General features: G+C 39.4%; 1 protein-coding gene and 1 long non-coding RNA gene across 7 annotated transcripts in view; one reads left to right on the top strand and one right to left on the bottom strand.

Moving 5' to 3' along the window:
- The window catches only part of ANO3 (anoctamin 3), a 421,744-nt gene that overhangs the window by 288,698 nt on the left and 119,151 nt on the right, over nucleotides 1-13,895 (bottom strand). The window contains exon 1 of one of the 6 annotated variants that reach the window (XM_039536551.1): nucleotides 9,456-9,568. The exons of the other annotated variants lie outside the window; for them this stretch is intronic. The gene's annotated coding sequence lies outside the window, so the exon portion shown is untranslated. Of the gene's footprint in view, nucleotides 1-9,455; nucleotides 9,569-13,895 lie in introns of those variants that run through there. 6 annotated transcript variants of the gene reach the window in all.
- Nucleotides 9,751-12,120, top strand: LOC120404293. The gene is made up of 3 exons (XR_005597918.1): nucleotides 9,751-9,784; nucleotides 11,510-11,608; nucleotides 12,077-12,120. It is a non-coding gene; the product is annotated as an uncharacterized LOC120404293 (long non-coding RNA).

Below are 13,895 nucleotides of genomic sequence, written 5' to 3'. Positions count from 1 at the left end.
TGAGTAAAGTTTACTAATTCCTGTTTTTACAAAAACTTATAGCCCATTTCTATCATTCTGAATGCACACATGGGCCCATTTTATCTGAGATTCTCTTGTATGGGTTGACGGGTTCATATTATGTTCAATATTATTCCTGTTTGTTATATAAAATGGGAATCATTGCATTGTACCATCTGCCATAGCCGCTTAAAGGTTCTAAGTGTTTCCCACACAAGCATTGGAGACCATCAAAATGAATCACCACCTGCACAAGTTAAATGGTCAGTTTAATTGCTTTCATTATTGGCCACAAGTGTTGCTGACCTCTGGGCCTTTTCAGTTTTGTATTCCAGAAAAAAATGGAAGCTAACTCTAATCTGGCTGTTGATGCTGAAAATTTAGCTTTGATTTATGATTAAATTTAGCTTTCAGGCTTCAGTGGTTGCTGCTGGGCCTACTGTTAATACCACAGCCTCTGGTGATGGCACAATTTGACCATGCACAAAGTGGTGTGAACCTAAAGAAACATACTGTTTCCTATGGACTCCAAAAGGAGGAAAAAAAACTAAAAAATCAGAAAAATACAGATAAAATGTAAATGCACAATTTCCACACACCTTCCTTTCCCTTCTGTTCCTTGGTAGCAGGATCCCATTTCACTACATCATTGCTCCAGCAAATCCCATTATGTTTACTACACTAACTAAAAGAATTTGACATTGACAGACCTTAAGCCATTATCACTATTTCTGTGGGAATGTTAAGTCTCCCTTTCGGATCTTCTGCAAAAGAAACAAACCAAAACACCCCCACAAACACACACAATTCCCAACGGACAGATCTCCTACAATAGAACAAAAAGGCTCACAGCTATGGAACATCCGGGAACCAGTTTTAAAATGCACACACCAGCAGGGTACTTCACCATTTGGCAGGTCATTCAGGTGGAGAATCATGAGAGCAGCAGGTTTCTCAGCACATTAAAATTGTAGTTTGTCATCAGATGCTCCACTACCCTATCTACTTACTTTTAGTACCCCTTTTGGTCCCTTTCACTTGCTTTCTCTCACACAAAAGTGGGAATGATCCTTGTTTATACTGGGGCTGAATTTGGCACAGAATATATATCTGGAGTCCCAGTAGTCTGATTGTTCAGGTATACCACAAAGCCTTCTATGATAACTGAAACACTGGGCATGACACAGTTGTGTCATGCATTCTATGAAGGTGTGATTTCTAAAGCACACTAACGTATCTACATTTGATCTGTTTAGACCAGTGGTCCCCAACCTTTTTCGTCTGGGGCCCACCAGACGACGAGCCACGGAGGACCGTGGTGGCAGATGAGCATCCACCAAAATTCCACTGTCAAACAGCAGTGTCAATAGGTGTCACCGCTGAAATGCCAACAAGTAGCATCATCGCCAAAATGCCGCTGAAAATGAGCTGCATTTCGGCGGTGACACCTCTGGATGATGCAGCTTGTCGGCGGATGCTTGTCCGCCGGCCAGTACCTGGGCACACTTAGACGCCCTGGCAGGCGCCATGGCACCCAGGGGCACTATGTTGGGGACCCCTGGTGTAGACCATGCTGATGGATTTAGTAGCTTTGACAAACCACAGAGAGGAGATAGGTATACATTCAGAGTTGGTTTCACAGCTATTTGCTAGCAGAGGAACGTAGAGACAGGATTTCTGGATTAAAGTCTAGATTCTGTAGGAGAGAGTTCTCTAGTAATTATAAATCTTTCTGCCCCATCCCCTTCTGCTCCTATCCAGCCCCCAAAGCTGGCTTCCTGCTATCCTCTCCACACCACCCCTCTTCACACTATCCTCATCCCTCTCAACTCCAGAAGGTCTGTTTCCTTTACTACTGGGGCACTTGTAGGAACAGGATTTTATAATGTCCCATGACAATTAATGTATGATTTGATTTCATCCGGTCAGCCACCCTTTTGGAATAGCAGAAAGGAATGACACACCATAACAATCCTTATGACTGATTATGGTCACCCTTTTGTTTTAGGATAAATTATAATGTCAACTATGATTTCCTATATGTATTACAAATTAGGCACTCTAGTTAAATATACATTTCTTTGTTTTAAGGTTTTAGTAAGTAAGAGACAGGATCTTGTATTGTGTCTATGTTAAAGAGATTAGAGGAACGTTGAGGGCCTGAAGCTCCAATGTGAATTGTTTTAGTTATAAGATTTAGCAGGGCTTGATTTACAATGTATACTCCTGAATATAAAATGCTGTCTGTATACCTTTGAAGGTTTCTGTAAAAGATTGTTTGTGTGAATGAGGAATGCATGCATCAGGAAAAGATGGTGTGAAAGCCATCACAAATGTTCAGATGGTCAAGAAAAAAAAAGAAAAACCCTGAGAGACTTGGAAAGGCCAGGAGACAATCAGAAGGTGAGACAACAAATAGGAGACAATGATGGGAAGTCTGACAATAACCATCAAATGATAACACCGCTTAAGGACTAATGATTACAGGATGACATTGCAAAATGCATGGACTCACATGGGAATTTACAAGGATAAAGCTGGGGGTGTTTTGCCATTGAACTCTGGGTTCAGTCCTGCAAAGCCTTGGCACATCAGATCGTGACTGACAGACCCCAGCTCCTCACTTGTGCTCAATCTAACTGCCATTAGATTGACTTGAGCTACAACAGACTGTTAACTATAAACATCAACTAGCAGGACTCTCCTCTGTCTCTGTGTGTGTGTCAAAAAAGCATATGCTACCTGTTGTATTTTCAATAAATGCAGTGTATTTGCCTTTTCCTATAAAAGATCCCATGTGCTTTTTATAGCATAACACACTAACAGGGGAAGCATTGAAGGCACAGGAGAGACCACCTTCCCCCAAAAGGGCAAGGAGGAATAGCTCAGTGGTTTGAGCACTGGCCTGCTAAACCCAAGGTTGGGAATTTAATCCTTGAGGGGGCTATTTAGGGAACTGGGGCAAAAGATCTGTCTGGAGAGCGGCCCTGCTTTGAGTAGAGGGTTGGACTAGATGACCTCCTGAGGTCCCTTCCAACCCTGATAAAGCTTTAAAGAAAGGATCACTGTGATCTAGTCTGACCTCCTGTATTTAAAAATAATAAAAACAGGCCAGTGTTTTCCTCTTTCCCCTCAAAGGCTTGTAACTTGGCCAAATTTTGGCAGGTTTTCATGAGAACAGCAAAAGGCACATCCTTGATGCCAGGACAGGATCTCTCTTTACCACCTGCCAAATTTCAAATCCTTCCTCCAAGCCAGAGCTTCTCAATGAAACAGTTGCAGAGTTTGTTTATATATAAAAAAACCATTTCCCCCTGAATTCTCCACACAAAAAAAGTAGCCAGAGGCAGATGCTCAGAATGGAAAATGTCAGTCCAAATGGTTACAGTCTGGCAGAATTATAAGCAACTGAAAACAGGGTCTTTATAATGGGAAGTGTCTAACAACCTTAACTCTAGGCACCATTATCAGCTCTGTCACTAATACAGACGACTATGCCCTTGAATTCCATAACAAAAGTGAGTCCATGCTGCTACTCAGGATAATTTGGAAGTTTTGCCATGTTCAAAGAAAGGCTGCTTCCAACAATGGGTGAGGTTCTCTATTGTTTCCATCACTTCTTACATTGGAAGCGCTTGAAAATATGCAGGGGACTCGCCTATGACTGCATCCAACTGGTGTATGCTACACGTCAGACAGACATTCAAAATACAGATCTAAATCAAGTGATGATAATTATTCTGGATTTCTGCTATGTATCTGTATGAATGTTCAAACTTTTTTTTTCCATTGAACACTGTAAATGTGTCCTTGGTTATGCTTTAACATTTCTCTGCAATTTATTCTGTTCAATAGGGGTGTTGAATGGTGATTTCACTGTAATGGGAAGCTTCAGAAATTAACTCCATAGTACTAGCCTTTGTTATTGAACCCCAAGTATCTTTTATAAGAACTTGTCTTTTCATCTGAAGTATTTCAATGGTGCATAGAGAATATTGTACAAGTTATTATGTGTTGTATGCCTTTTCATAATTAGTTTTATCACTTTTCATTTATAATAAAGCTACATTCAATAACTATGTATGGCTCATAAAATTGAAATTACCAAATCAAGATTTTACCTAATAATTTCTCATCTGGTTTCAAAGCAGCAAATTAAATGACCAGATCCCACCTTCATCTTTGCCAAAAATTTGAAATATTAGGTCTGAAAGACTAAGCCAGTCTTAAATAAAAATATTTAATAAAAATTTCCCTGTCCCCAACTTATAAGTGTCAGACATGTCAATGAAATATCTTGATCATAGACCCCAAGATCTCCCTGTGAACTCTATTGCTAGCAGCAGTGGGGCTTATTATAAGTGCTGGTTCCAATTAATTAGTTCCATAATCACATGGACTATAGAATATTTTGTCTCCTATATTTTACTTCCACATTAGTTTTCTGGCCATTACATGTTTGACAGTACAATGCTGTCATGATATCTTGGAAAGGAGAAAGGGACTATTTAGCTGAATAAAGTCTACTGGGGAGATGGTTTTGTTTCTGCCAGTGACTAATTAACAATGGTACTCAGGCCGAATGCTGACCAGTGATTGACATTTTACCATGGGAAAATACTGCAAAGTATTTTTCACTGAGCACACATTGAACTTAAACTAAAAAGTCCTTCAGCCATATTCATGCCCTTTAATGTGATTGTGTCTTAAGCCTGAAAATTTGTTTTGCACAAACCTGAAATCAGATTTCTTGAACATGTAGACCATGTTGTCTTGGAATATCCAAGTAAAGGACACTGCTGTTCAACTCCTTTTCTCCCCACCAATTTTAGATCAACAAATTCTGTGATAGGAGATGTTGTTGTAACATGCCTAATTGTTATTAAATCCCTGATAAGCACTAGGATCCTTGACTTATCTCTGTAGACCACATTCTCAGTAGAATAAATCAGCATGGAGCTCTGTTATTTTACTCCAGCAGGTTATAGATCCTCAACTGAAGGTGAAAGTAACTGTTTAAAATTCCAGAGCATTAACAGAATGTATGTGCTATAATAATCAAATTCATTTTTTTAAATATTTGTAAATCAGTTCCTCCTTCACTTACCTGCCAAGACCTGAATGTAACAGGATGGTCTTAAGGGCTGGAGGTCAGCCAACCCTGATTACTGAAGGAACTGCTCCAACCCCACCTGTGTCACCTTAACAGCTTGGATGGAGGACAGCTGATTTCCCTGTGAAGGGCAGCAGGAAGCTGCAGAAAGGGTGAAGCTCAGGTAGAGTCTGTGGAAAGGCTCCTGCAGGGAATACTCTGAGACTGAGGGGATTGGAACTCAGCATGAAAGCTGAGCTCCAGCCACAGAAAGCCTCACAGTGGTGATTGAACTGGAACCCAGCTGTGGGAAGGACTGGGGACTCCCTACTAAGCAGGGAGGGAAACACTGAACTGAGAAAGGAGCCTGGATGGCCATTTTATGGAAGGTCTAAAAATAGATACATGAAAGCAAGTTTAATTACCTTTTGGACTTTGATGTGGTGTTATTGAGCAACCAAGGGGGAAAAAGAGGGGAAGAGGCAGGATGCTGCAGAGTGTCCTCTGGGTATAGGGTGGCCAACCCTGTCACATGTCACTAAAGGATAATGTGATATAATGATACCGCAAACCAGAGCAGCAATGGGAAAAAATTGCAGGTCCCTGCACTATTTTAGCATTAGAGCTACCATCAACTGCTGCAACAAAACCATAGACATGCGAATGCAGATTTTAGCAAATACAGAGCTTTTCAGTTCACTTAAGGTCAGTTATAGCATTTATGGGGTAAGAAAGGAAGGTTTAATTATGGCTCTAGTTTACAATAAATGAGAAATAGTTTTAACCAGGCTGATAGCCTCTAGTCAATATCTTGTAAAATAATGTACTATAAGAAATAGTGATGCAAATACACAAGATCTTTTAAAATTTTTATTTAATTGTGAGGTGTTGATCTATCTTGTCATGAAGCTGGGAATTGGGAGATACGACTTCTATCTCAAGTTCTGCCATGAACCTGTTCTATGACAAAAGTCATTTAACTTCTGTCCCCATCTGTAAAAGGTGAAGTGATCCCTGTCACATAGATTATTTACCTTAAGTCTCATCTCATCCCTAAATCCAAGATACATTATTATATCTATATTTCCATTACAATTTCTGGTTGAATCTGTGTGCTTAGTATTAATGGCTTTTGATATGAATAAGTGCTTTCCAATACAAATCTAGTCTGATAGACAAAATACATTAATCTTTAATGGCTTGTGGTCACTTTTTATTTCTTACAATATTTAAAGTCATAAAACAAAGACAAATGGTGTAGCAGGATTTCCTGTAGTTCTTTAAAGCAAGTATAAAGATTAGAAAATGGGACGAGCAACAGGTCAGTTCAGAAAGTCACACTTGGGCCAGCCCCCCTCAATTTCTCCACGGGAGATTCCCCCCCCCCATGGGAAATGTTAGTTCACATTCCTTTAAAACTCAAATGTCAGTGAAGTCAATGGTGTAAACTGTAGATGAATCTATCCCATTTTGGCCAGGTCAACTGTAGAAAGGAGAGGCTTAGACAAATTTGTCATCAGGATAAATTAGAACAGCCAGCTAAATCAGAGCTCCATTCTACTCTCCACTATTCCTTCTTGTACTCCCTTAAATTATCCGCTCCTAAACATTTTCACCAATACTCAAACTCTTATGTTAAGCCCCCAAAAGCTTAAACTCCAAACTGTTCTAACCTCATACGTCAGTCTTTTTCAACCCCCGATCAGCTCAATTGCTCTTCTCTCACCTCCCTCTTTCTGACAATGAGATGCCCCAAACAAATATTCCAGGTTCCATTACACAAATACATATGGAAAGAGGAAATATGATGCCTTTGCATATGCAGTCTGAAGTTCCATTGACATTTTAGCTGCCACATCTCACTGCAAATATATCTAATTTGCTATGATAAATCTTTCAGTATTACAACTTTGCAGGCACCTCCCACCCATTATATCATGCGCTTGAAAAACCATTTTTCATCAGAACCCATGAATTCTAACCCATAGTACCACCAGCAACAAAATACACAAAATACCATACCAGATCTTCAGCCGGTGTCAATCGATGTAGCTCCATTGGCTTCACTAAAGCTATGACAGTTTATAGATCTTGTCCATTTTCCTCCACTTAGTTTAGGCACATCATTTTCTTGTTACTTTGGTTTATATAATGTGTTTTTTGTGGACACATGCTGATAATAAATGTATTCTCTTTTGCCAACCAGAAGAGGGGACAAACTGATTCCTTCTATCAATTTTAAAAGTGAACACAAACAACCTACAAGCTGTCTGTATATTTAAGTGTTTTGTATTTTTTTGTTTTTGGTAGGACAACCATACATTTAGCATTGTTAACATTTTTTGGTTGAACTCCAGGAAGGATTATTCAAAATTTACTCTAGATTACTTACAATTGTGCCTGCATAGACTAACTTTACTTTTGAATGTTTCAGTTGCACCCAAATTTGAGGTTTTTAAGATTGTTGCTAACTGCTAAGGAGTATAGGAAGTAAACAGAAAGTAGGGGAAACCACCCCAAAACATTGCACTTTTTCCATATTTCAGGACTACATTATGCTGTACATATTATGGTATATTACGCTGAAGCAGAGTTAATTAGAAAATGTACATTAGACAAAAGTCAGTGTCTCCCCTGACTTGTTAGAATTTTCCCCAGGTCTCATATCTGCAATTAAGCTTATTGTTTCTTTTGTAACATACCTCTGAAATATGCTTTCTATTTTTCCTGAAAATTAAAGATGGTAAACCAAGACACAATGGGCGCTAAAAAGACTGTTGCTGGAGAACAAAATCCCATGATGCTATATATTTTTTCATATATAGCTACCATTAACGTTAGCATGAACTACACATAATCAAAGAAAAAAGGTTCATGAGGTTACAGTACCATAGAGAACCAAGTTTATACATCTGACTGCTATTTCAGTGTTTCACACTCTATGATCCTCCAGGGAAAATTGTTTTCAGAAACACAAGTGTTTGAGGTTTTTGTAACCATCTGTTCAAAATACATTCGGTTTACTTCATCAAAATTAATACATTAAACATTTCAAAGTAACTAACATTTTAGACATTCCATCTGCATTGTCTACAGAAATTAATATTGTCTTACTGGAATTCAGTAGACTTATAGTTAATGCCTAAATAGTGAGTATTCATAATGACTATAATAACTACAGTTTCAAAACAGGCTTCATTGTCTCCTTGCATATCTAAGAGCATGTAAATCTCAATGTTTGAAATTTGGATTGTAATGTCCATGTTTGGCCTCCACCTGAAGGAGATTTTTTAAGAGTATGGGCATGGACATTTAAACAAAATCCTTTCAGCAATTCTTGATATATGGAAACATGAGTAAAATACCCTATACTTTTCCAGCCTAATAATGGGACAAACTTTAAAACTTGAGAATGTTTAAGACTATTAAGTACTAGGCAAAGAACTTGGTTTAGAAGAGTTCATACTGAAATAGTATTGGAGTCCAGCTAGCATCTAAATACACCATCTTTACAAAATTGCTAGATCTTTTAAGAAAACATGGCTATTGGAATATGTGGAAATGTGCAGGTAAGGGGACCAGCTAATTCCTCACTGCTAGAATGACCCTTCCTCATTCCCTATCGACACACAAAATGTATACTGTCCATCTAACCTTAACTTTGCCACCTAATGTCTTTTTTGGGGGCTGGGAGGGCACATTGTAGTCAGAGCAACAAATGACTAGAGGCTTGATCCTGTAATTTTCAGCATGTGGGTGCAGTGATGCACTCATGCACAGTGATTGCAAGGCAAGATCCTAAGAGATCATTAGAAATGGATCCTTTACACAGGAAGTGAAATTTTATAGTCTCCTATAAACGCCTTTAAAGAGCAGATTTAGGAAAGTGGCATTGACCTTAAAGATATTTGACCTTAACACACACAGCAAAGGATACCACCTCAACCAGAAGGAATAGGATTTCTGATTATTCATTTAAAAAAAAACAAAACAAAAAAAACACACCAAACCACACACAACAAAAATTTATGAGACCAAAACTTGCACTATAGATAGGAATATTCCAAGACACCTCTTTGCAGGGTCCCTACCTACACAGAGGGAAAAAAAAATCCTTCAGTGCAAAAATATGCTTTTCCACTTTTACTCTTATGATAAGATGGCTGATGTTCATATGGTGGATCCTGCACTTTTCTTGGGGGTCGGGGGGTGGGCTAAGATGCCACCTTTTGCCCCCTTCTCTTGGGTACCAAGGGCCCTGCTAGCAGCCCAGGACAGTGGTAGGGGAGGGAAGCAAGGGAGAGGTCTGAGTTTGCTCCTTACTCTGAGTCTCAGCCCCTCTCAACCCCTGTAGGTTTCTTACCTTCTTCCCCCTTGGGTGGGGTTACCCTCAATCCTTAGATGCTGGGGGAGGGAGTTTCCCTTACTTCCATTCTCTGGTCTTTCAAAACTCCCACTCCCGTTCCCACTCCCGTTCCCGTCCCCATCCCTTGACTGCCTGAAGCAGGGGCATTTTATTAGGTTCCTGACAGGGCCTTAATTGACTACAAGTGCTCCAATTAACCTGTAGCAGCCCTCCCTAGTCTACAGGGAACCACACCTTAATTAGCCTAGGGTTTATATATTTCCACTCTACCACTGCTCCCTGGCCCTCTTGAATCACACTCTGCATTGCGGATGGCTATTTATGAGGTAGGGCTAAGTTTATCTTTGTCAGAGGCAAGTCTCATTGGCTGATCACCAAGCAGCAAATGAAGGGAATGAGACACACTAGTACTCCTAGCTAACTGGGATCCTGTTCTTGCTAGGGGCCCTGCTGAAGATGTCAGGGAGATGCCAGAACAGAATAATTGTAATTTTAAGGGAATTAACTTGAGAAGGTATTTAAAAAGGGAAGCTGTTATTCCTAAGCACTTTCAAAATGTTCTCTAGAAACTGACACCAAGATTTTAATTTTTGGGAGCAATCTGAGAGATGGATTTTAGTCCTACTTTATGAACATTATTGATTACTGCAGTATCTAAGACATATATTAAGGATTCTTCAGGTTGTGTCAGACCACACCAGGATGCTAACCAAGATTACCAAAATGTCTAGGCTTCTCAAGAGGGAAACAACCTTTTAGGGTTAAATTTTCAAAAGTGCTTAAGTGACTTGGGACCCAAAAATGCATTTTCAAAAGTAACTTAGATCCTTAGGAGCCCAATTTATATTGGCTTTCAACAGGACTTAGGCTTCTAAGTCTCTTAAGTATTGTAAAAATTCTAAACATTTTTTCTTCAATTACTGTCCTCCATTTCATTTTACTATTTAATTTTATTGAAAGGCCATCTCTTGCTTTAGCTTTAGTTACTAATAAGAACTGATGTAGAACAAGCATGGCAGTCTATGATCTTCCAGACAAATCTTTTTCTTATTTTTCCCCCATTCCAAATATTACCCTTCTTCCCAATCTCTGTTTACCATGTGTAGTGGGGGAAAAAGAGGCAGAAATGTGTGGAATGTTCTAGGAAGACAATGTAAGATAAATCAGGCACTGGCTAGAGGGGGGTTCTCAAACTGGGGGTTGGGACCCCTCAAGGGGTTGCGAGGTTATTACTGGGGGGTTGCAAGCTGTCAGCTTCCACCCCAAACCCTGCTTTGCATCCAGCATTTATAATGGTGTTAAATATATAAATAAATGTTTTTCATTTATTGGCAGGGGGCGGGGAGGGGAGTCACACTCAGAGACTTGCTATGTGAAAGGGGTCACCAGTACAATAGTTTGAGAACCACAGAGCTAGAGGTAGGATACAAGTTAACTACTAATATATCTTTTCATATAATTCAGTAGACACATGTAGTTAACTTCATGAAGGAGAACAAAATTCATTTGAAGCTAAAGACCTCATTTTGTGATTGTTCTCTAGTATAAAAGAAAAATATTGAATTTGTGTGTGCAATAAGTGAGCTGCATAATGCAATGAAAACTAGAATGTATAATGAGTACAAAATTATGTAAACATTAGGTTTACAATGCAAACATTAAGATTCTCATAGGAACCATAACTTGCCTATATTTCATATGTAGGATCCAATTTAGTCTTCAGATGTATCTGTGTAGCTACCTCTGGAGCTGTGCCTATATTTCTAATGGAAGAATTGAGAGCATTCTAGATTAAAGATATCCATTCAAGAGCAGAGCTAGTTATCCAACTCTATGTGGGCAAAACTGGAGAGTTAGAATTACAGTGTGAATCTTAATTTCCACATTTTCATGTCTGAGTGTTTAAATTATCTTTATACAAACTCATCTGTTAATGTAGCATTAATTCCCTTGGTTCATATACTTTCCTGTGTGAAAATGATCTTCAGAGCAGGCCAGAAAACTGAGTTTCAAGTCCATAAATTCTCTACTTCTTATTCCATTGGATACAGGAATCAGATTATCTGTGCCCCATGCTTCTGCGCAGTTGCCTACTCCTCTCATGGCAGCCTGGCATCTTTAAGGACTTTTCTACCCTTAAAACTCCGGAGGTGAGAAAGACCGTATGTCTACACTTTGAATGGGGTGTAATTCCCAACTTGGAGACATGCCTATGCTAGCTCTGATCAAACCAGTGCACTAAAAGTAACACAGTGTACTGTTGTGGTGCGAAGGGCTACCATGAGTACATCTTGGACAGGTTTGTACTCAGGGAAGCTAGCCTGTCCCACCAGCATGGCTACATTGCAATTTTTTTAATCCATCCTAAATCCTACTAAAAACTGATTAACTTTAGGCTTCTAAGTGCCTCCGTCCCTTTTGAAAATGAGATTTAGGCTCCTAACTTACAACACTATACCTTTAAAAATCTATCCTTAAATTACTTGCCCACAAGTCATACAGGAAGTCTGTGGTGGAGCAGGTCACACAAGTCCCAAGCTAACAGCCTAATTACCAAACCATTCTTCTTCGCTTGTGTATATAAGTTCTGATAGTTTTTAGGCCTGTTCCTGTTTCAGAGCAACTGGCAACTGAAATTGCAGGGAAACACCTGCTGCACCCCAGGATCAAGCATATTCAGTGCAGATGGACTCTTTGGGGAATTAAGCTGCAAAACTCTAGTCTTGGAACATGTGCAAACTGCAATTTTCAGAGGCTTATAACTTGGCCAAATTTGAGTGGATTTTCACAGAGATGAAAAAGACACCTGCAACAGAAAGGCGACCTCCCTGGTAAATTTCAATTCCCTGCCTCAGAGCCCAAAGGCACTAGTGCTTCTCAAAGAAAAGTTCACCTGTTTGGGTTTTTTTGTTGTTTGTTTGTTTTTTTAACATGGGCAAAACAATTTATTTTTTCCTTCCTTGCATTTTCAGAAATGGCGGAACCATTTTGACTGAAATTTTCCAAAATAGTTCAGCCAGAGGCAGACACCTGGCATAAAAAAAAAGTCCAAACCGCTGAAGTTTGGGCAAGAGATACATACCTGAAAACAGTGTCTTATAAGAAGTTAGGCAACCTTCATGTGCTTTACAATTTACACTTGGTCCAACTAGTAAGGCTGTCGCAATAGCTGTGTTAAGATGATATTTATTTTGCTGCATTACATATTTAGAAAGGAGGAGGAGACATTCTTCCCTAAAAAGGTGAATAGTATTTCCAGTTTAGCGGTTTCATGCCTCTGTACTAACTGCAAATGTGGAACAAATTAGAACCTTTGCTCTCAGTCCAGAATATTTAAAAATCTGCTTCATGAAGATTTTACTGGATTTTTGATACAATAGATATTTGGGTGAGGAATTATTTCCACATGGTGGCATGACTCTACAAAGAAAAATACTCTGTCACTTATATACGTTACTGTAAAGAAACTATCCACGACATATCTTTATATAGACAAGATAATGGACAGATTTTAGTACCAAGCAGTTCTTTAGTTTAGTTTATATTATTATAGCTTTAGTTTATATTATTGCAATCATGTCCTTGAGGACCAGGATTCTTGACTGGTTATAGGAATGTTGACCCCCCCCCCCCCGTAATGCATACAATACGTAGTATAGAAGCGCAGCACAGCTAGTGATAATGCTACTTAGCAGTCTTACATTTGAAAAACACGACATTCATGAATTTAATTTTGATCCAGCAGAGCACTTAAGCACAGACATCACTTTAAGCATGTGAATCTGCCCATTGAAATCAAGTGTGTGAAGTGGAATAGAGATTGCCCCCAAAAATCTATGATGGGGTTGGGGACCTATTAATTTCCTGCCTGGCCTGATTGTATGGGTGGGACTGCATATGGAGACTAATTAACAGATCTACAGACTTTCATTTCATTGAACAGGGGGAATGTGACTTCTGAACAAAGACAAGGGGTTGGTTGGCAGTGTATTGATTTTCATTGGAGAGGAGGGAGGTTAATCCAAAGCCAAAAATCTAGGATTGTCTTGGGGGTCACATGATGATTCAGGGTCAGTCAGATGGGGTTGGAATGAAGCAACTGCAGATCCAGAAACTTTGATTGTGGTGTGGGGGAAGGAGAAGCAGAGTGCTGAGGGGCTGATAGAGAAAGTAGCTTGGTGGCAGGAGGGCAATTCAGGCTAATCCAGTGCCCATGGGAACTGGAATGAGCCTGCGCAGTAGGACCAAGGACTTATCATCCTGAGTTGACATTGTACCTTAACATCAGAACACACAGAGTTTGGAGGCAAAGTGTTCCAACTTTGGCACACTGGGTGCATGCACACCTACGTGGAAAATGTGGTTGCATCTAATCAAAGAAGAAAAATGGTGAATTTTAGTAATTAGGCTGAAAATGATGCAGAATAAAATACAGTA

The sequence above is a fragment of the Mauremys reevesii genome, linkage group 4 (assembly GCF_016161935.1).
Source record: "Mauremys reevesii isolate NIE-2019 linkage group 4, ASM1616193v1, whole genome shotgun sequence".
NCBI classification, from domain to species: Eukaryota; Metazoa; Chordata; order Testudines; family Geoemydidae; genus Mauremys; species Mauremys reevesii.
Note: the sequence above shows the minus strand (reverse complement) of the source record. Positions and strands in the feature narration are given on the sequence as shown.